A 24,293-nucleotide genomic window follows, 5' to 3' on the forward strand; every position below is an offset into this window, starting at 1 on the left:
CTTTAACCGGCTATTTTGGGTGCTTCAGAGAGCACCACAGTGCTTTCTGAAATACTTAAATGTGCTCGATGTCTGTGCTTGGTTTTGAATTCGAGAGATACAGATCGGAATCTCAATTCAACAATCCATTCAAGAATTATCATTACAGGTTGTGCCAGTAAAAGCATAGCTCAGAATCACTATGTAGGTGCTCATATTTTAATGATAGGTATAGATGGTGACTGACTCGGAAAAAGTTGAGGGCTCCCGTTCTAAAGGTATCTGCAGCTCCCTCTCCCTGAGACGAACGGCTACTTGTCAAAATGATCTCACGATAGTAACAGGTAAAAATTGTGGAGTAAAATCTAATTCCAAAAATAAGAGAGAGCATGTGAAGTGACTTTCGCTCATCTTTCAATGATTTTCATCTAGAATTCCAAGAGTCTCCAAGATTTGTTTTTCCAAGTTTAATTTTTTAATATCTAATGATAAAATCATTAAAGCGGTAGCAATATTTTACTGAAATGCTTCCGAACAACGATAAAAATGACACAATAATATAATTTTCATCACTTTCACACGAATGCCAAATTCCCCGTTTATGGAAATTGAAGGAAAACGAAAAGTGAGAGAATTTTTCAAAATTATGAAAAAAGCACAAAATATTGAAATAAAATTGTACCTACAGGTTAAAAAAAAATTTAATGCGAGAATTCTACTGTGGGATCAAATTGATCTTATCTTGGGACAACAAAAAATTTTCCACGCATAAAAATTCCAACTATGAATCAATGTCAGAATATGTCCGGCCCTCCAGATTTTTTTCTTTCCTTTTCTTTTTGGCCCCGCTCCTAAAAAAAGTTTGCCCATCACTGTCCTAAGAGGTTAAGTTTTATACACTATGTTTTAAAATTTCTATTCGAAGGCTCAGATCGCCATTTGAGTCTTATTAGAAATTTCTGAACTTCATTTACGTCCAAGATAACATTTTCCATGATTGCAATTTTCATATGATCCCCCCTTTGAATTCACAAAATCCTTCTCCTTTTCCTCCCTATCATGGAAGTAGAGCCAATGAAATTGCTTTCTCGCCCCAATCTCACAGTGAGAATGCTGCACTGTCACCGCGAATCACAGTGGGCTTCATCTGGAACCGGAAGAGCTGGAAAGATAAAATGATATTCTTAAAGGCCACCCAAGTCTCTCCCCCCTCCCGCCCTCGAAAAAGAGCGGGAAGATGAAGAAGGTCCCGGGTTCGAAGCCAGCACTTCTTCCACCTTGCCGCGTCCCCCGTTCATCTGAGTTCGATACCGAGCTTATTCACAGACGCTTTCTGTCGTTAAGCCCACTCTGTCCTTCTACGTCTTTTCGGGAGCGAAGAGGTTGCAGCAATGCCATTTCCAACACGGATTTCCAGAAACTGTTTTTGACAGGCATCTTCTGAAGCGTAATCTATGTCAAGATGTATTTCCCGTTTCTATTAAAATTTGAATAATCCACTTACTTCTGTCATACGCTTAAAAATACTTGAAAGAGGAAAATAGATCATTGAACCGTATATTATCCCTTTGATATTTTTTCTCATACGTCTGTGTGTTTTACAGCAGATATTAAAGGCTTATATATATATAAACTCGCTGCCACTTATAGAGCAATAAAAATTGACTTTATGACAGATTATAATCATAATGATGTTAGATTTCCAATCCCTCCAGCAACAGTCATAAACACTGCTATCAGTTTCGACTCATTTACCCTAGGGTCACCCACGTCATATAAGTCGGGATATTTAAACACATAACGCTGAGAATTTGACAGATTATATGTAGGGCTTGATTTCCTCATGGGCGAGTATTAGCTGCCCCCGATGTCTATTTTTTTTCCTAGGCCTAAAGCTAGGCCTTGCACAATGAAACGATAATATTAAAGGCATTCATGAAAGTTTTACGATAAAATTCATAATTTCTGAGATTACTTATCCTTATGACATTTTAATTTGTTTTGATTTGGTTATTATATTTAGTGGACTCTTATGGTCCCGAGTAAGACGAAGTTACTTGAATTATTGAAGATAATTTCCTTCATTCATTTCGAACTTATTTCATTCTGTTATTCTGAAATTATTCATTCCTTGATATTCTGAAATTATTCATTCCTTGATATTCTGATATTATTCATTCCTTGATATTCTGGAATTATTCATTCCTTGATATTCTGAAATCACATTATTAAATATTCTAAAAAAAATTACATTCTTTAATATTCTAGAATTATTTCATTTTTTGATTCTAAATTCTAATTATTTTTCTGAAACTAAATTATTTCATTCTTCAATTCTTAATTTTCTTCGATTATGAAATTATTTCCTTCTATAAGTATGAATTTTCAATTATTCTGAAATTATTATTATTTTATTAATCGAACTGTCAAATTATTTATTTCATTAATTTTGCAAATATTTCTTTCATTAATTTTAAAACTACTTTTCTTTCAGTAATTATGAATTCTAATTTTTTCTTACTTAATTATCTCATTAATTCGAAAACTATTTCATTATTTCGGAAACTACTAAACTACTTCTTCCATTAATTCCGGAACTATTTCTTTTATTAATTTTAAAATTACTTGTCTTACATTAATTTTAAAATTAAATTTTTGCATTAATTCTAAAACTACATTTTTGCATTAATTCTAAAACTACATTTTTGCATTAATTCTAAAACTACATTTTTGCATTAATTCTAAAACTACGTCTTTCACTAATTCTACTTATTCCTTTATCAATTCTGAAATTATTCTAGTTTCTCCTAAATGTTTTAACGTTGAAAGACATTGGTTACACAAAAGTTTAAATAAGGCCTGAAAAAAATTCCCAAGCCCCCAGGCATTCTGAATCCTTTGAGATGGCCATACAAGAAAATATGATAATATTCGGTGAGATTCCTGGTATTCCGGTTAAAATTCATGACTGATATGTGATCAAAGAAGGAAAAAAGAATTCCTAGAAGATAAAAGAAGGTAGTAATGCTTTCAATTTCGCTCAACGACAGCAAGTTCCAGTGCAAATCACTCAACGGAAATAACTGGCGGACTCTCTTCCATTGAGACACGAGAGAGAAACACAAGAGAAAGAAGCATTTAGAGAAGATTAAAGGATCTATAAATCCGGCAACAAGATTGGAAGGAAAGAAATAGAGATGAAAAAAAAAGGAAATGCGTGTGAAATGAAAGAGAAAAAATCCTGATAAAAGAAAAAAAAAACAGTATAAGATCGTTATCCTGATCCCTGATTTACTGGAAGTGAATAAAAGAGGGAATCTTTTTTGATGTGGTGTTTAATCGACTGTTTCAGGATTCGTTCCGATCTCAGAATATGGATTAAGGGTTCCGTCCGTCATCCTCTAGGATTAGACACGAAGCTTATACTGATAATACACTCGTATACGGAAGATTTTAAATATATATACCGAGTATTCCCTTTTTTATCCATATTACACAGCAGATTAACAATTGGTGTCCAGTCGAAAAGGAAATTCCCATATGATTATTTTTGGAAAAAATTCAAATTAAAAAAATGATTTAAATGCTGTCATACATAATCTTCTTAGAGGCAATTAGCGTCAAAAAATTATTTCAGTAAAAGTTGTGAAATTTATTTGTTTTTATACCGTCTCTGGCAAGAAATTTTCCCATGGAAGTGTCAAGGGGAACTCTTGTATAGAGCAAAACTGGTATTCGATGTGAGTATTTTTTGGGTTTCCACGGTATCAAACATCACGGAAACCTGAGGGAATTCCGGATCCGAGCTTTTAACGGAAGAAAAGCCAAAAAAACTTTTTGTTACTAGTTGCTTTTGAAGCATAACTGGAACTCATTTTTCTCTATCTTTTCTCATGTAACTTAATGCCCATTTTAACATTGTTCAGCTGGAGTGCACACATCAAGAATGTGTACCACTTGATACCTATTATGTTGTTCAACCCATGGATCAAAAGTTTACAAGAACTTACGTGAGCCAAACCATAGGCTGGTTATACACACGCACACACCTCCATGATACAGTAAAATATCTTAAATATTATTTACCGTTTTATCTGGAAATTATTTGGATGACCGCATACCAGCCTATGGTTGACGTATGACCCGTATTTTAATTGATATTCCCGTATAAGTTGTAAAAACAATAGTTTTTGGAAAATTTTTTATTCACTATGAGTGAAGTTTCCTGATCCAAAGAACTTACGTGAGCTTTAAAGAACACCCTATATATCCGCGGAACAGCCACAAGGGTTCCGCGGAGCAATTTCATAACCATTAAGTGATCCGCGAGTGGTTATTCCTTGGAAACCCCTGACATCGAGGAATACAGTAGGCCTATACAGGGTGTGAAGTCACCCCCCCCCCCAATGTCTTATATATATTCCTCACCCTTATCTTCTGAACTGTTTGTGATAAAAACATACGTTCCACGGGAAAAGTATTTAAATAACGTGGCCATGTTACATGTCTTTCATTTTACTAGTAACCATGTACCCTCATGTACAAAAGTTAAGCATAATTGCTGTTTATGTGAATATTTCAGTATGTACTGAAATAAAAAAAACATTTTGAGATAAAAATTATTTTTCATGCGGTCCCTCTATCCTGTAACTTACGATTATAAAGTTATTGCTCTGTCTTTTCTGAGCCCAACAAAAAAATTCCTTGTTTCTAATTGCTTTTTGGCCGAAATATTCGACTTCGAAATCGCTAAAAATGAAAAGAAAACAGTATATATTAAGAGGTCTTTTTCTGTGGTCAAACTCGAGAGGAAAATCTGGAGCATTCTTAAGGCGCAGTGTATTAAAACTTCTCTAAATTCTGAGATGTTCTATTAACTTTCAATTAGCAATATGTCAGCGAATATTGCACTTAGAAAAATAAAACTTTCCTGTTGTGTTCAAGAAAAACAGAGCAACAACTTTTTAGAAAGACAGCATGAAAAATAAAATTTTGTATCTCAATGCATATACGGCTCTTAGTAGAAGAAACGACATACCTAAAATGAGCGTGTTATTTGAATAGTTTTTCTAATTCAAACTATGTTTCTATCACCAATAGTTCAAAAGGTACAGGGTGTTTAAGGATTTGACTTTACACCCTGTATAAAACATGAAATATATACAGAGAGGGACTCATCTTTGAAAGACCGATTGCCCTGGCATTGGTGTCCACTCCGATAGTAAATTCCTAAACCGTTATTCTTAGAGAACCTCAAATTGTCATTTTATATCAAAAAAAAATTTTTCCTAAATTATGAAATTAGAATTTTCGGTTATTAAATTATTAAACCGGGCCCAAAATGTTCCCATTAAAGCACTATACAAATGCATGTGCTACGCCTCCTAGGTAGAGAAATACATAAATTATAAACGGGTAGAGAATTCCCTTCTTTGCCCATTGTTACAGCTAGATTGTTGTAGAATAGAATCGGTGTCCAGTCCAATAGTAAATTCCTAAACAGTTATTCTTCAAAGGAACTTTAAATTATAAATAACTATTTCAAATGTCACTTATAAATCTTAGGCGCCATTTAGGCCAATAAATTATTTCTACAGAAATTTGGATTTTTTTACACCGTCCCTGACACAAAATTTTCCCCATCAAACTGCTATGTGAACTTTTACATTGATTCGAAGACTAAAAACGGAAAAGAGCTCTTCCAATCGATTTCGTCGCATTTATGAAAGCACACACACAATGAATACGGGGGGAAAAAAGTTCTCGTCTAACATACTAGGGAACACAACTGCCTTATACAAGCCCAATTTTAATTGCCCTGTCTTCGTTGATGTATTAGTTGTTCCTAGAGGGTATTTCGATTCTACTCTCATCTAATACTCTCTCTCTCTTCCTATCCCTCGGGTATATAAGGTACTAGGCATGTTTAGCTGCTACTGGATGTGAAGCTAATAATTCTCTTTTTTTTCTAGGTCTCAATATTATAAAGGTCATAATACAATATCAAAAGAAAATGTAGCGGTTCTTTTGAGAGTTTAATTTTTCCAGCAAAAGAAAAAAAATAGAGGAAAACAGAGAAATCAGATGCTATTATATAGGTCTCTGTACTAATATAGGGGCAAATATCAAGCCTAAATAGTTAGATTGTAGTTAAATATGACCAGGAGAATGAAATCGACTTCGGTGGTCCTAAATATCTACTTATAATTATACCAATCATCCTATTAATTGTTTTGTGTCTTCATTCATAATTAATATAATTTTTATTGTTCTTTTATAAAAGCCTTATTGTTCTTTTAATTCTTTCTTCTACTTTTCAAGCAATGGCAATCTTATGTATTGTAAATTCTAAGATGATTCGACTTGGTTTCGAAATGATGATGCCGGGAATAGGTTTCGCGTTTGACACATAAGTCCCTCTTTTTGACTGCCACATGATGTGATTGTGTTTTTTTATAAAATACTACTACTAGTAAATCACACATACACCTTGTCCATATTCCTCTGCGGAACATAAAACGAATTGGTATATGTTGGTATGTACGTTTGCGTGTTGTGAGTCTAACGTTAAGTTTGTTTATGTGCAATGCTTGATAGAATGCTGCCATCTATTTTTCGAAATATGAGTGAAGTATAATGATCAAATAATGGTACCGTTGGGGACCTGTTGCTCTCTGTGGCGAGAGTTATTCAACGGGGAGATCTGCTCACATTTGCGCCTCGAAATTGTTAAAATCAGAAAACAAACTTCACTGTGGCTCCTTTGAGATTTGAACCCGGGTTTTACAAAATTTTATAACAAAAATTTCAGGAAATATGGTAAATTTGTTTTTAGTCTTTTTAATCTTTCTTCAATATCCGGAAATATATATATACGTGGACTGAGATGTGGTCTTGTGAGAGCATGAGTGTGAGTGTTCAAAGAAATAGTGTAATGCACATAATTCAAACGTCTTTTTTTATATAAGTCTTTTAAAAAAATTATTCATTTAAATTTATATATTATTAAACATAATATACGATCCTTTTAAAACATATATATATATATTTAGTTTATATTATGTGTATATATATACTGTAGGCTATCAATACTTAGATAAGTCAACCATTGATATTTTTTATGGGTAGTGTATTATATCTTATCATGTACATATAGTTTATAGTTTTTATAATTGCACTTTTATTTGGGTTGCTGTACTTTAGAAATATTTGACATCCATATTTCTTATGGGCTCCTTTTTCCTCAGCCACCTCGTTGGGCATTTTGTCTGTCGTGGCCTTGTATTTGTATAAATAATAAACATTTAAATTATATATGAATAAATATTTCAACCCCCAGTTTTTATTTCACAAGGATAAAAACAGCTCAATTCTATTTTGGTTCAACATTTTTAATATTTTACATTAATTTTGAGATCAAGAATAGCATATTTTATTCCTTTCGGACACTATTCGTGAGAAACACCATGCGCACGAGATTATTACAGCATCACGTATTAAACAAACCAAGAAATAATAATACTAACAAAAAATCATTCGTAAAAGTGAAACCAAAAAAAAAACAACCCTATCAAGAATCTCGTTTTCTTTCTACTGAAACACTAACCGCACCCATAATATTACGGAACATAAACGAATACACGTTATTATTACTACTGCTGCTGCTACCAACCACACAAACACACACACGCACGTATGTTCCGCACACCCCAGAAAACGTCAGACATTATTACGTGTGGCGAACATAATAACAGCCTTAAAAGCTATAATTTTCACCTCTGACAAAAATCAAATACACAGTACAAAGTAATAGATATTTCATACTGATAATTGATATAAAAAAGAGGAAGAAGCTTATTTATGTACTTTCTCTCTCTCTCTCTCTCTCTCTCTCTCTTTTGAACACTTCATTTCTCGACCAGATTCGGTTATTTATATCTATATCGAGAACTAACCGTAAACGATATAATAATAATCGCTGAAAAGATTATTGTCGAAAAATCTCAGCAATAATGTATTTTTGATTCAAGGCGGGTAGGCTGGGTCATGTTGACCCAAGGAAGCCAGCCACCCTTGAGAGAAATCGTTTTCGAAAACGAGGCACACAACTCATCGTTTATGGCTCTTTTGAGGAACATTTATTTATAATCAGAAGAAGAATCTCTAAATGGTCAATGTACCGTGAATAATAGGTCTTTAGGTAAATGGTACTTTTCTTCACTTATGGTCTATCTGCGTTGTAATTCTCCAATCTTTTAGTCATTTAATAAAAAAAGGTTATTGTAAGACATTAAAAAAATATTTTTTGTGCGTATTTAGAATTTTGTCGTTATCATTTGATTTTGATTGATTATGATTTTGAGGCAGGGATTACCGGGTTTTTTTTTAGGTTAATGCAGTAGTTCTCAAACCTTTGTCACCCGCGGCTTCCTTGCTCAGTTCATGGCTCATCCGTGGCTCCCCAGAATAGTTTAGTAGATATTTTCACTCATAAAAGAACCACTTCGAAGCTGAAATAGGCGCACAAATCAATATCTCTAGCATGTCGAAACGCCTCTGACAAAGGTTGGCGATGTACACTTTAAAAAACACTGGGTCAATGGTATTCTTGGTAATGAGAGAGATCTCGCGGTGCTTGTCTCTGATCTGAGGCACTTGAACGGCACCCTTAAGTGCAAAAATCGCTTTCCCAACGTACTCACTATTTTTAAGGGGGACACGCGGGACGGTCAAATCTTGAAAACGACGAAATGCTTTTTATTACACACAAAAACAGCGAAATTTGCGTAACATATTTTCAACGAACCCCATTAAAATCTGTTTGTTGGTTATTTTTCTACTGCAATTTTTATAATTAAAAAATCATGGTTGCCTATGGGAAATAATTCTAGTTTTCTCTGTTTGTTTTTGGTCAGAAACTGATATTCGAAATGTCCCTTGCGAACTAAATTTCATTTAATTTACTGCAAATTTTGCGCACTTGTTTCTGATGGCCTATTTGAGATAACTAAGCATCGATTTCTTAATCAATCAATATATAGTGCAAAAAATATGAATTAATTGTTAAAAAAACAAAAAAAAAAATTGTCGTTTGGTGCAATTATTTTGTCTTTTTTTTCTCACATGCATCGACACATCCTGAAATGCATACTCATAAATAATAGTGTGTGTCTTTGAAAGCCCGATAAAAAATATGAATTGATTTCATCAAAATATGAAACGCTGGGGACAAGTATAGATTATTTCAGTTTTGCAGTGAGCGATATTTGTCCCAATATAAATAATATTGTCAATTCGACTAATTTCAGTACAATATAGATTGGTAAATAAAAATCAGTCGAACGCATATAAAGTGATTGCTTTTGATAATTCTGTTTTCGTATTGTTTCACTATTGTTATTGGCAACTCTACCGAAATACAAATCGTATATAACAGAATTTCAATTTTTTTTTTACGTTCATAACAACCTAGGGAATGAAATAAAGATACGTATTAATATCTCGTTAGACTTGATTTCGATGCACTTTGATAGTGCCGTAAATCGCGAGTACTTGTTAATACTAGTAAACCATACATGTAAACGTTCCTCTGAGGAACTTCTAACGAATGTGTCTTTCATACTGGAAGTGGCAGATGCCTGAGTTATCGTGTTTTCGTAAGTATCCTATACAAATACTTACAGCCTTATTATTGATTTCAAAATAGTTATTCAACTTCCCAAATATCTCGCGGCAATCCTGACGCGAGATATTTGTGGCAGACTCGTGCGGTGTCACCTACAGTAATTTTTTTATGAACTTGCTTTAGAAATAATATGGGAAGGATCCCACAGCCTTTCTAAAGGAATGACACACATACACACATTATTTCTTTTCTTTCTTTCAAAACGTGCACAACTCCGGTCAATTACCATGGGTAAATTACTATCAAGTGAGTTGTGCCAGAAGCGTGCATGTTTACCTATAACAGTCTGAGTGTGTATCTAATGTTGTGAGTGAATTTTAGTGCTGTCATCTATTTTTCAAATTATAAGTAAAGTGTAATTATTGAATATTTGTATCGTTGTAGGTATGTTGCTCTGTGTGGTGAGACTTTTTAACGGAGGAATCGAATCGGATTCACGTCTTGAATTTAGGAAACCAACTTTTAAAGGAAGGACTGAAAAAAAAAAAAAATGAAGTAATGATGTGCTCAAGTGCCAGTTAATTTTACTTGTTTTTATCTGTCACTCCAAGGTACAAGTATTAAAGCCTCATTTGCAAACCCCCATTTACATAAAATGAATCTCTATTCGTAATGTCAGCTAGTTGATATGTTTACTGCATCGCCAACTACTGACGAGGGGTTATACAACATCGATAGTGGTCACTCACACACACACTTCTCACTGGACAATAACAATCACCATCATAATAATAATCACGGACAACGTTTCCTTCCACACATTCACGCAAACACACGGAAAAAGAGAGAGAGAGAGAGATTTGTGAGAGAAATAGCATTTTCTCTTTCCAGATTTTTTGGCTGCAGAAAGGAGCAGATTTCTCTTCGCCTGGTGTGACCAATCATTTCTTTAACTTTCATTTATACTTATTTGCCTGTCCGCTCACGCAAGGCATCCCAAGTGTATGTACCTCGTGACATGAATACTAAGCTGCTCATTGGTGGCTTCGGTCACGTGCACTTCTGCCTCGAGGCATATATATTGAAGCCGCTAACGGGAATCTCATCATTTTTCGTTATTTTACTTTATTTCATTCCCTTGCTTATTTCCAAAAGAGTGAAGTTTCGCATTAGAGGATATCACATAATAAAACCATAAATTAAACGAGCTCGAGTTGCCAAGGGGTTGGTTTTCGAACTGAAAAGGGAGGTTGGAATAATCTTTCTCGCTTCTTTTTATATATCAAGGCTCTCTCACTGCTGCGGGGGAGCCTTGAAAAGGCGTATAATATTTCTTTCTTTTTTTTTTTATAAAGCCTAGGTAACTTAAATGAAGCTTCCGCAGTTGACCTGGTGGCTTTTACCAAGTCGTTATCCACTTTGCCGTTTTTTTTTTGTACGTAAGTGATTGGCCCTCGTGGTTTTTTCAGGTGTATATATATTTTTACTCTACACCTTCACCCATCATTTATGATAGGATTATAACCATTACTTCTTGTATACGACTTCCAGCTGCTTTTAGAGGATGGCACTGGAGATGGTTTATGGTTCTCTAAGATCATAATAAATATGAGTTAGTCTGATGATCACTTTATCCATGGGATTCATAGGTCCAGGGGTTGTAAGTATCTTGGTGTTATGAATGTTTTTCTGACAACTGTGATCGGTATTAGTGATGTTTTTGAAAGCTTATTAGGGTGCTTCGGTTGTCGTGAAATTCCCATCCTACGGGAGCGCTTCGATATCTCTCAGAGATGTGAAGTGTGATGCCCAGGTCTTCAATGCTCAATGCCATAAAATTCAAGTGAATGAAATGGTGTGAGATGCTCAAAAGAGACGAGACAAAGTTTCTAAGTTTTTCATATATGTATATATTTTTGTTTGTTTTCATATGCTATGTGTATTCATTAAATTCCTTGAAGATTGTATGCTGATAACAGTTAAAACAAAACTCAGTATATACCGACTGCAGTGGTTTGCATATTTATAGAGCTAAGCTATACACTAGCTAGAATACCCGGTGCTGCCTGGGTATCCTTTATTACTGAGAGGATTGAAAAAGTATCAAACCATTATAAAGGAATAAACTGTTATACATAATACTGGTAGCATTAAAGAGGTGACAAACCATTGTAAGGACATATAAGTGTCCGAAACGCATTGTTTGGGAACCACGGTAGCCAAAGTAATCATTCTGAAAGTGATTATTCAGGCAAAGGAACCATTGTTGCCCGACGGTTTTTCACCCGTTTCCGGCATTTACCCAGTTCTGACGAACTTCTAAAGTAGCCTATCGTTCAAACCGGGCCCTGTCCTGTATGGTATATATACGTTTGTGTATGTGTGTGTATATATATATATATATATATATGCAAAATTTGGCAACGATTGATCTAAAATTTCAGATTTGCATAGAGAACATATACACACACAGATAGAAAATCAATTATATATATACTGTATATATATATATATATTTGTTTTTTGTTAGTTTAGTGGATAGGGCCTCAGCTAGACACTGGCATCTAGATAAATACAAATACAACGCCACAACAGGCAAATTGCCCAACGAGGTGGCTGACTTAAGAACATCGTGGATCCCCGAGCCATTTTTTGGAGGCCCTACCTACTACTGCTACACCACACATGCACCACGTCCGCGGAACCCCCAACGAATCGGTACATGCGAAAATGTGCGTGTACGTGTAGTGAAACCTGACCTGACGTGAAGTTTTTTTTGTTTCTCTGTAATGCTTGTTATGTGTAGTGCTGCCATCTGCCACCAGTTTTTATAACTATGAGTGAAGTGTTATGATTGAATGATTTATCGTTGTAAGACTGTTGCTCTCTGTGGCGAGACTTTTTAACGGGGAGATCGGCTCGCATTTGCGCCTTGAAGTTGGGAACCACAGAAAACCAACTTCAGCCAACCACCACTGTGGGATTCGAACCCGGATCCTCGCATCGCGAGTCCGTCACTATAACCACTCGACCATCGCAGCGGCGAAAGTGTAGTTTTCTGGAGGTGGGTCGATTTGAACTCATGTACCCTGAACTCTTCCCATCTCTAATCCCGTATCTTACCAACCCACCACTACATACTACCCATAAAGGCAAGTGTGCATTTCGGCTCCTGTAACGCTGAACGTATGGCCAAAGGAAGGTGATTCGGTATCCGAGGAGGACTGCCTATACCTTCCCCCCCCCCCCCCCACAAACAGTTACGGCTCTGCTAAAAGAATTGAACTCATAAAGTTTTAAGAAATTAATATGTGGTTATTTAAAAATCAAAGTATTAAATATTCAATGCAATGGGAGATTGAGAGTGAATGGCTCTTCGTAGGAAATTTGAAGAAATATCTAGGATTGGCTCTGGGGGTTTAGAAGTGTCATGATGATGTTTCAGAATAAAAATGTATATCACTGTACGTATGTTTCTGTAAATGAAGAAATAAAAAACAATTCTTGAAAATAAGCCCAACGTATATTTTGCTGAAAATATTGAAACTGCGGTTCTAAGACTGACTATTTCTAGGACAGGGAAACACAGTAGTAGAAATTTACAGATAATAAGGTATAATAACAGGTACAGTGGAGAGAGTGAAGCAGTGTCAGCCCAATACTTCAAGGAAATAACCCTTTCCTGGATTTTATGCTAAGGTAAACTCGGAAAGAAAAGTCTGCTGGTCTCCGCCAAGAATAGAACCCAGATTTTGTTGCAAACCGGGCAAGTGCACTGCCATTTACACCAATGGAAACTCAACCTTGGCATCCTTATTACACCCACTGTGTTCCTTATTCACTCACGAGAGGAGCTCAACCACAGGCATTAGTAGCCTCCCTTAACTTCAAAAAATTCACTTCAACACAAAATTTAGAAAAGGTCCATTTCCTCGATGTATTGGGCTGAGGGATGGGGTAACTTTCTGAGATTAAGGGTGGCCCCTAATTCCTCAATTTCAGTACTTCACTCCAGTGCGCAAAATGAGGAAGGTCGTGTCTCCAGTGGCGCATATGGTATGCCCGAGTGACGCAGTGGTAAGATGCTCGTCTCCCACTATGAAAGTTACCATCGACGTCTATGGGTTCGAATCCGGACATAGAACGTCAGAAGAATGTTCTTTACCTACCGAGCCTGGGCGACCACCGATGGATGGAGTCTTCTCATTTCCCACTCAACTCCACTGGTTTCAAATTGCCGTATGACGATATATGACCGGAGTTGATGTGCGGTAAAGTAGTGGTGGGTGTACGTGGCAGCACCCTCTTCCGTTTTGCCAGAGATTTCCTTAGGAGACCAGATCGCTTTTCTTTCCGAATTGTCCTCTGCATAAAATCCCCAGAAATTGCCCAAAATATGGATGCTCAACTTCTAGGATAGTGCAGACCATTTCATTGGTTTCAAAACGTGTCGCGGACCACGTGAATAATCTGAAAATGTGTCGCTGATTACTCAAATGATCTTTAAATATGCCGCAGATAAATTAAGTGATCTGGAGATGTGGTACGGGCCAATGGGCGCTCTAGAACTGTGCCGTTGCTCACTCCGTTGATTTGCCGCATGTCACTCAAATGATCTGCAGATGTGCCGTGGATCACTGAAGTGCTCTGGAACTGAGCCACGGGTCACTCAAGTGATCTGTTAATATGCCATGAGTCCTATAAGTGATCTGGAAATGTACCGTGGGCCACTTGAGTGATCTGGAAATGTAGCTCAGGCCATTTAAGTGATGCGGAATTGCCACTAAAGCTATCTGTAAAAATGTGCCACTCAATTCATTTTTTATAAAATCAGGTTAAAGGTCACCGACCACATCAGATGACTCCGAGGGCTACATTTGGCCACGGGCCATAGGTTGAGCACGTATGGTCTAAAATTATAGGGCCTACAGTATTTGCATGATTGTTTATAAAGTAGAGTGAAATTGTGCTTCATTAAATTTGTTTATAATAAACAAATTTAATGAAACACAAGTTCACTCTATTTTGCTTGACTGGATATGTGGATACCGCGCTTTCGATCCCAATAATGCTATTACGTATAATATTTTTAAGCCTAACGTAAGATGAAAAAAATGGTTCGAATCTATTTAATTTAATACATATATTTTTTTCCAGTGACATTATTATTGATAGGATTTTATGTAAAGGTTCTGAAAATTTCCAGTTTAACGTGAATGAAAATAACAAATCAATCTTGCGTTCTTCCTAAATTCTATTCCTATATTTTATTTTTCGTCCCCTTTTTCATTCTCGCAGAGAACTTAATCTGGTTGTTGCGGTATATGTTGTTAGTCGGGGATTACATTCCTTTTTCCCATTCTGTCTACAACAAGTCCAGACTTCTGACTTTTTTTTAAATCTCCTGATTGTATCCTAAAAAATAGAAAGTGAAAATATAGGGGAAAAAGAGGGATTTTACTGTATTGTGCTTGTGAGTGAAAGTGCAGTGCTATTAGAGGAGGGAATTTTTTTTTCGTTGAGGTTGCACACGTCCTCCTAGGATGTACTTTGTCAGTCGAAAACGGATTTATGTATATTAAGTTCAGTTAGGGACAACTTCCTAAACACAAATATTTTAATTTTATTTTAATTTCCTTGCGTATCAAGAATATCAAGATAAAGAAGCAGTCAAAAAGTTTTTGGAGTAATTCACTCATTAATGATTTTCTAAAATTTGTCCACAAGAGTTTGTCAATGTGTCTCAGAACAAAGCAAAAAAAGCACAAAAATGGAAGAGAATCATAGAATCCTTTGTTCTTTGTTTTTGACCCGGGAAGGGTCCTAATGGGCAATATGGAACGATCAAACTATCCATCCGAGGACGTTTTGTAAAGTAAGTTTTATAATCTTGAAATCTTTTTAAGCATCAAAATAGGGGAATTTTTGAGAAGAAAAAAATTCTGACGGAATTTAAGAATTTCAGAATACTATGTTAACGAGAGCAGAAGATAACTGTTCAAATAAATTGACTGCACAGATGACATCCAACTCAACCAATAAAGCCTACTACCATACATATGTTTTGGCTATCTGACGCTGCAACAGCACCTTTCATCGTCTTTGTACCCTAATTTTATAACACTGGAAGCCTTTTCCGGAAAAAAACATTATTTTTCAAAGGCATGCACGGGAGGGGGGAAGAAAACGATCATGTTCACAGACAGCTACCTCTAATACAAATACAAAAACAAGGTCATAACCGGCTAAATGCCCACCGATGTGGCTGAGAAATGGTGTCCATAACAAATATAGATGTCATATATATGATATCAAGGTTTAGTGTTGTCGCGAGTTCGATACCCGGTTCATTGTCAGAAACTTTCCTGACAGAGGGGTGCAACAGATACGGCGACATGACCACAGAAAAAGATTGCTACCGCATGGAGTCACACACCGAGCGGTTAGCACACCAATCTCTCGGTGAGCATAAAAATAAAGGCCGACGTTCGGAATCGGCAATAAATTGTTCCAATTGTTTCCCAATTAAAAATGCAATTATAAAAACTAAAATCTATGTAGGCCTATACATGATAAAATATTATACAATGCCCGCCCCCATAAAAAATATTTATGTTTATCTTATTATACGTATGGATAGCTTCTCAATGTGTCTCTAGTGGTGAACCAACAGGCTTTCGGTTACGTCATGTAAACTTCAAATGTCACTAGTATAACCCGAAACAAGCATAACTTGTATATACAGTTGAGAATACATAGATTTCAAATTTAAAAAAAAAAAATGTTGCCACTTAAATTCAAGTTCAAGTCTGTTTGCGAATCACCTGCCGTCCAGCGACCCGACAATTAGTTTCTTGGTGAAATTTGGAATTTTTAATGCTTCTAACTTCTTACTTTAATCTTCTAACTTGGAATTCTGAATGCGAATACGGACAGGTATTTTCTACTGTACCTTTCTAAACACAGTAGTGTGTCTGTCTGGGATTCATTTCCATTCAGAATTCCAAGTTTGATTCCTGAAATGAGTAAATCTAGGCCTACATTTTTATGATATTCGTCGTTGACAATGGTTTGAGAAGTTTGAAGCTAGATTCATTCAAACTGACTTGTATTATTATATTCATTAGAAAATTTCATTAAATATGATACTTTCTGTGAATTATGTTTTTAGAGAAAAAAAAAATATTTCAGGATTTTCGATTAAAATTCATAATTTCATAACTTTGGAAGAAATTCTTAATTTAATATTTTTAGATGAAATTATTAATTTATTAATTTTAGATGAAATTCTTAGTTTATTAATTTTAGATGAAATTCTTAATTTATTAATTTTAGATGAAATTCTTAATTTATTAATTTTAGATGAAATTCAAATTTTCATATTTTCTGATAAACTTCATACGTTTTTCATAAAATAACCAAAAAAAATTTAAAAATTAAAAAAGAAACAAACAGACTAAAACAAAATTATACATACGTGCAAGGGATGCCCATCATTTATCGGTATACTCACACAACATATTACGTACTTGTATTACAGATTATAATGAATATAAATACAGTTATGCACTGTAAGTGTACTAATGTCTTTCACAAGCAAAATGACTTTGTATAACTCTTATTTCGATCAAAAAATTCAAGTTCAGGGATTTTGTTCGCAGCCCCTTAAGGTACTAGTTGGCCATCAAGTTGCATTGAGTGACAAGCTGGATAAAAAACAACCCACGAGATACTGAAGGAGAGCTAATCTCGTATACATGTTTTTCTTTATATTTTCTATAAGGATTTTATGTCGTTATTCTTCAAAACCTCATTGTTATTCCTATGTGTCAGGAACATAGGGGGACACGCTTATAAGAGACTATGACGTCGTCGAAATAGGAGAGGAAGGGAAAAAGTAGATTCCTTTTTTTTTTTTAAATCGGGAAATCACAACCTCATCATTATAAAAGTCTACATTCTGACACCTTTTAAAAAATATTGGAATTTTTTATTTTAAATCGGAAATTTATAGCTCACATGCTACTGACTTTTACTGGAGGACTAGCATACGAAATCAATTTGTTCTAAGTGGATGAAATAGTTTTCTCCCGTATATAAGTAATTAGGCATTAGTAAGATTTTTTTTTTCCTCTGCTGATATTGATTTTGAAGAAAAAAATTCTATAGAAATTTTTTTTTTGTTTCAGTTTTGAGTCGATCTCGGATTTGAAGCCCATCAGAGTTTATAACAAAACCTCTTCAAAAAGGTCACCACCCACTCAAAAAATCCACAGAGAGGTGGCTCCTGGAAGGAGATGAAGGGGAAAGAAATCATGTTTCGCGCAGGCCAGAAAAATGTTCAGAAACACCCCATTTCCATCATTTTGTGCTCTGAGTGGTATCTGAACAACGTGGAAGAAGTAGAAAGTAAATCGGAAAGCTGAAACAAGAGGTCTGAACATGATTGACCTCTTAACACCAAATGAGAAAATTTCGGGATATTATAAATCATATCATACATATTCACACGAATGATCACTAATTTTTATAAAAAATTATATTCAATCTTTATCTTATTTATTTTGAAATTTTACACCACACATTTCCACCAGGGTTATCGAAAGCTGTAAAATGTTCTCAATAAATAAATTACCTATATTGAGAAATATTCATATTCATTTGGGTTTCGTAGAACAGTTTCGTCACCATCAAGATTTCCCTTGAACATATACGCTGTAAACCTTTGTTTTAGAAAATTATTTTTCAACACGTTTGGCTTAATTAATAGAGAAGGGTAGCTTCTCCATATTTGAGTGGTTTGGTTGTCGCTATCAACTTCACCATTTTTATAGTTGAAACAGTTGGGGATGGGGGGGGGAGGTCTCATAACTTAAAAAATGATGACATCAATATAATTTAAATGGATCTCACATATTTTACTTCATCGCATTCGAAATAAATCATTTAATTGATATTTTTAATAATTTTTCTGCTAGAACAGAAATTCTACTATCTTGAGGCTTTTTGACGATAATCAAAGGTATAAGACCCCTCAATACAATTTCAACATTTCAAGGATGCAAAACAAAAGAGTTTAAACAAATAGTTTAAGAAAAACAAAATAAAAAAACGTCTTTGAGATGTACAGTTAAATTATACCATATATTCATATATATCCAGTAATGTATGGACCCTCAAGAGAGGAGAGCCTCACAAAAATGACATATATAGTACAAATTATTTAGGAGTATGAATGTAAATTTGCCTGGTAGGGCCTCGGAAAAATGACTTGGCCCTGGAGGGGACATGGTGCTCTTAAGACGGCCCTGCATATCCATACTACATGGTTACATGGTATTGATCTACTTTTATTCAAGGAGAGATTGCTCTTTGTTAGAGGTGGACTAATGGGGGGGGGGAATCATTGAGGAGAAATATTTGGCCCCAAAATAAAATTATCCTTCAGAGAAATTTCACAGTGTCTTCTCTCACCAAAAGTGTCCCTAGAAGAAGGTGTCTTCTTTACAGAGGTTACCCTTCAGAGAGCTTCTACTGAACGAATATGGATAGTCTCACAGCTCAGCTCAAGAGAAACTAAGTAAAAACCAATCTAAAGCATAGCCTTAAACACCAAAAATTGAAGTTTCGTATTACATCAGAGAGGAAAGAAAAAGATCTTCTCTTCCGAAAAATTCAAGTCAATATCAAGACGCCTATATACGAAAAGATAGAGGAAAGACGGAGAGCTGGGGGAAAAGAAGTAGCAGAGAATCCGAAAACTCCTTCCTGCAGAAAAAAATAAGAAAAATGAAGATGAGAAAAGGAAAGGAAAGATGTCAAAAGGGAACGAGTAAAATTAATTTTGACCAGACCTTGTCACAGCATTTCCCAAATTAATTGCCCCGGCGCTAAAAGAACCGCAAAAATCCTCTCTCGCTCATTTCTCCTCCTTCGCCATATTGGGAGCAGCTTAATCTCTCATGGCCGGACACATTTTTAATTTAGCGCCGCGGAGCCCTCGAGTTTAGAGCTAATTGCCACCGTACAGCGAGCAGCTGATGCCCTATCAGAACTCCTATAGGATAGATGGAGAAAGAGAGGAACAGCAAGAGACTCACTCACTTTCTCCGTGGGAAGAATAGGATCAGGAGCGCGGTACATACATATATGAAGCCTTAACGGGACTCTCTCTACTCCTTTTTTACCCCCCTCATCTATACATTTTTATGTGGTTTTTTAAAAAATATTTTCTTGTGTCTTACAGCTGCTGCCATCCTTTCCTCCTTAATTTCTCCGAACCAATGAGAACTCACGGTCCATTCTTCATACCACGGCACGACACATTCTTCTGACGTTTAGTATTAGGCATTAAATACGAATTGTGATACCAGAGGAGAGGGTAAAGATGAATCGACCGACAGCAAGAGAGAGAGAGAAAAGTTTTCTTTTTCCTTCTATCTTTGGAAAATATCTTTTCTTGAAGTATGTATAAGCCTTGAGGTTCGATCCCTAGTTGTTGTTGTTGTTTCTCCTTTTTTAATCGCTTTCCTATGCATAGGCATCGTCACAGAACATTGGATCAAGAGCTTAAGTCGAAATACATACGAAATTCCACGGCGATATGTTTTGAAATATTTCTAGGGCCCCAGAGTGACATGTTTGCTCTTAGAAATTCTCTTTTTTTTTCCAACTGAATGTCATGAATGTGAAATTAATTGAATTGAATGTTTCAGATTTTTGCGACAGCGTATACATGAATTTAAAAAAATAAAATAGTGGTATTGTGAGAGCCTCTTGTGGCTTGCCGTGTCAAAGAAACGGGTTAAACAGTACAATAATAAAATATGAAAAGTGAGGTTTAATAATTGACGTGTAATTATAGCCTTCACAAATTCTTATGCTTTTTGATCTTGCAGCAGTGTTTGCAAAGGTGTGAGGTGCTCTTGGTTAGAGAATATTCTAATTTTTAAAACATATCTTGAAGAATATTACTTTTTTCATAAAGTTTGTGAAACGTGACATCATAACACGTTACGTAATGCATTACGTAAATAGAGGAACAATTTTATAACAGTAAAAATGGATAAGAAGAAGAAGAAGAAGAAGAAGAAGAAAATTTCAATATTTGGAATGTACTCAGTCCAGCCAGCCAAAATATTCAAATTACCTGGTCAAGTGTATTACAACAAGTGTTGTATGTAATACGCGTTTCCTCATATTCAGGAGAACCGGCATCCTATCATCAAGGGGTCATGCCATTTTATTATTATTCTTTTTTTTTGGCTCACCCTGTCAATTTCACGGCTATCATTCCGTCTTGTATTCCATGCAGAAAAGTAGATGATGTAAGATACGGGATAAAATTATATAATAATATGAAGTAATTAACACTGTATAAAGGGTGTCCTGTAAGTGCTAATTCGGCTATTAGGTAAATTTTAATTAAAAAAATGTTCAAAAGGCGTTTAAAAATTACGCTGTACCAGTTTTGAGAATGAAAATACAATGTGTCGCAAAATGAAAAAACTGAATTTTTATATTGTTCCTTCCCCCCCCCCCCGTCCTCTAACTTTCAATTAGAAAGTTGTTGTCCTGTCTTTTCTAAGTCAAACAAAAGAGACCCTATGTTTTTAAGTGTAATATTCGCTGAGATATTCAAATTCTAAAAAAGGAGAAAAGTTCAGAATACACAGCTAAAATAAGGGAAAGAAGCGTTGTCCGTTAGTTTTTGCTGTTCTTTCATAACTTTCCCCCAATTTTTGAATTCAAATATCTCAGCGAATATGGCATTTGGAAACGTGTAGTTTGTTTTTGTTGCCCTAAGGAGAGACAGGGTGGGTTCTACACCCCCCCCCCTGAGAGAAGACTATAGTATTATTTTGCGGGGGAAAAAGTGACCCCCCTCCCCCCTAGAAGAAAAAAAAATTGAAAACCCCACTCAAGATGTGTGACTTGTGATACAAGATGAAACTTGTATCACAAGTTTCTGATTTTCATAAGAGTTGTTTTAATTTGAAATATACAGGATGTTTTACCAAAAGTGTCCAAAACTGACATGAATTTCACGGGTGATCTTACGACTAAAAAAAAAAGTAAAAATATGATCAGCAATGCAAGTAGAATTGCTCTAAGATAGTTGAACACTCCAAAAATGATGATTGGGCAAAATACAGAAATCAATTTTTTTATGCGCTGACAGTCTATACAGTATTATAGAAATTGATTATTCAAATTTGACCTTCTCTCTATCGTACCGAAGAAAAAATTTCACTTAACAATTACCGGATTTTCTGCGTATTATCCATGTATTTATACGTTAAATAAACATTGGAATTTCTTATTACTGCTGCATTTTATCTGAAAATTTATATTTTTATTTATTTATATATTTATTATTATGTATTATGTATGTATTTATTTTTTTTTTTTAAGAGAGGTTGGAATAGAAATAAATATTTAAAAAATAATTTGTAAAAAATAGCTTTTTGCGAACTACGCGATTATATTTTTTCCCTCAATGTAGCGAAACTCGCATCTGAGGATAATGCGTAGGCACACAAATAAGGTGCATTAAAGTCAATTGTGACGTCAGTAAATGAAATTCTTGACTTTTGTCATTTTTACGTGAGAGATAAAATAATTGTCTTGAAAAATTCAGGACCTCTCGACAAATGCCAAAAATCAATTTCGATTAGAAATATTTCAGCAAATTTTCATAAAATGTATTCAAAAGCACAAATTTTACCAAATGATTTTTTTTCTTTTTTTTGATTAGAGAGGAAGCATAAAAATGTTAATTCTTATATTTCCTCTAATTATCATTTTTGGTGGTTCAACTACAGCAACGAAACCTTACTCTTCTTGGCTGACAGTCATATTTTACACGAGTAAAGCCCAAAGTTTTTTTTTCCTTCCTTCTAATCTTCATCTCCACAAATAACCAGTCTTTCAATGAATCTTACACTGTATACAGTTTGCCACATGGAACAACGATTTAAGTAGTATTAGTTAGGTATGAGTAACGTTGTGCAAGCTCTTTAAAAAAAATATCCACATTTGAAAGAGTGATGCTTAGGATAACTTCATCGCGCACAGATGTTTCCGAACTAATACTCGGTCAACAACACGAGGGTAAAGATGCCATTTGATCGTATACAGAATACAGAATTACAATTTCAGATCATTTATTACCCATAAATCCATCTCCGTTTGATACAAAGGATATATAGAATGCTATTATAAATTGAAAAAAAAAATAAAATAAAATATGTAGGAAGAGAGTCAGATTTAAGCCTCTTCGGTCTGGTAACACCTGCGACGTTGTCCCATAATCCGTTGTGTCAACAAGAACAATCCCCTTATTGGTAGGAGAGCCGCCAGTCTGGACCCTCATTAGTCACGTGGTACCTGACACTTCGCAAACAAGGCGGCAAGTGTCGACGACATCCGAGATTGAAGAATTAGACCGCGTTATTGCTTGTGCGGTTTTGCACCGCCAAAGGATCATTAAAACCGAAACATGTTGACTGATGGTGGAGCACAACTTGAAACTGTGTCTCTCTACTTCTGTCCCTTTAAAATATTCTGTAGCCGTCTTAACGAGTTTGAGGGGCCTGAGACCCTAAGATTTCTACAACTCCCGCCCACTTACTTGTGCAAAACTAAACTGAATTGCAAATACAATGATAAAATGAAATACAGTGAATCCCGCTTATAACGTTCCCTCTAAATAACGTACTACTTATTTTCGTGGGGCCCCAACTTTTACTACCACAGTAAAACTTCTATTTTGCGGACACCGGTGTGGGGACATTGTAACTGAGGAGTGACCGTTAAGAGAGATTTTACTTAACAACTTCTGCTAACAACTTTAACTAATACTCATCAAATTTTTTGTTAAAAGCGTTTTCCCTCTTACTACGTTTTTTTCATGACGATTTATTTAAAAACGTTATAAGCTGGATCCCACTAATCACGTATAAAGATGAAACATCAGTAAAAGATGGTAAATAATAACAAATTTTGAGTGAGAATTAGACTTGGGTGAGACTTGTTATTGACTGAATGGTGCCTAAAGTAAAAATAAAAAAATCGGTATAACGGTAATTTTCTAAGGTAAAGAAAAGTTTCCGAAATTTAGACATTCACACCGCGCACAACTCCGGTCTATCGGCAAAATTTTGACATTGGTTTTTTTTTTTTTTTGGTTTTTTTATGTATATATATATATATATATATACAATATGTACATCTTTTATACAGTATTAGTTTGTATACTCGGCTAATTTTCGAAATTTCGCTCAGGATTCTTGTTGGCGTTTGAATAGTCGTAGCTATTCAGCCAATCGGATAAAACAATTTCTAACTAAATTTCAGAGAGGGTTAGCAATGTTGGCGACATTTGTTTATAGGATAGGATAGGATAGACCAAGACCGACCAAGGATCAAGATCGCAAGCTCTCCATTATTAGGAGTTGCATAGCTAAAAGCAATTTAATTCATTTGACAACCGAGGGCGATGAAAAAAAGGCCAATGCTCACCTTCCCGATTCTCCAGATTAATTAGATTGGATTTGTTTTCCTCGAATATTTTAATGTTAAAATTTTTAGCAATATATTAGGGGGTTAAAGAGTCCAGAAATGCATGCAATCTAGAGGTGCTAAAACTATTAAAAGAAAAATTAACTAAGTCCTAACTTCAATTGTT

This window comes from Pholcus phalangioides, unplaced genomic scaffold (assembly GCF_987345545.1).
Source record: "Pholcus phalangioides strain wild (caught in Gottingen) unplaced genomic scaffold, Ppha-v1.0 ptg000001l_1, whole genome shotgun sequence".
Lineage (NCBI taxonomy): Eukaryota > Metazoa > Arthropoda > Arachnida > Araneae > Pholcidae > Pholcus > Pholcus phalangioides.